This window comes from Propithecus coquereli, unplaced genomic scaffold (genome assembly GCF_000956105.1).
Source record: "Propithecus coquereli isolate 6110/MARCELLA unplaced genomic scaffold, Pcoq_1.0 Scaffold81, whole genome shotgun sequence".
Classification (NCBI taxonomy): domain Eukaryota; kingdom Metazoa; phylum Chordata; class Mammalia; order Primates; family Indriidae; genus Propithecus; species Propithecus coquereli.
This window is the reverse complement of record NW_012154285.1, coordinates 6,585,488-6,585,999: the sequence shown is the minus strand read 5'-3', so window position 1 is coordinate 6,585,999 and position 512 is coordinate 6,585,488. Positions and strand designations below refer to the sequence as shown.

At 30.3% G+C, this 512-nt stretch overlaps 1 protein-coding gene across 1 annotated transcript in view; it reads left to right on the top strand.

Annotated features, from left to right (window-relative positions):
* Positions 1 to 512, top strand: part of NAA25 (N(alpha)-acetyltransferase 25, NatB auxiliary subunit) — a 74,243-nt gene that overhangs the window by 48,223 nt on the left and 25,508 nt on the right. The gene's annotated exons all lie outside the window — the stretch shown is intronic.

The window sequence follows — 512 nt, the reverse complement described above, 5'->3', positions numbered from 1 at the left end:
ATCTTCATATTGGTTTTAATAGTTCTGATAGAGGTGTAACTTAAACCACTTTTTTGTTGCTTGCTTTAAAATTTTGTTTCCAGATTTTTTTTTTTCCTGATACCAGTTATCCCTGAATAACCTAGACTTGTTATAAAGATCTAATCTATGTAATTGTCTGTTTCTTCGACTCTTCTTGAGGCCTGGAACCACCTGTAACTCTTATCTCTAGGTCTTATATCTAGTGCTATTCCAGAGTTTCAGTCAGTGAATATTGAATTAAATAAAATTATGATTGTGAAGACCAGGTAGCAACATGGGAAACTCTTAAAGGTAAAATAGCAGAATACAGAATCAGATGTATGCTATCATTTACTACTGTGTAAAAGTAATTATAGTTGAATGGAAATACATTAAAATAATAATGGTAATTTGAGTAGATTATGGGTAGTTTTCATAGTTTGGGTAGGATTATAGGTGATATTTATCTAAAGCCCCAATTTTTGGTTTTTTGTTTTGTTTTTTTTTTTGAG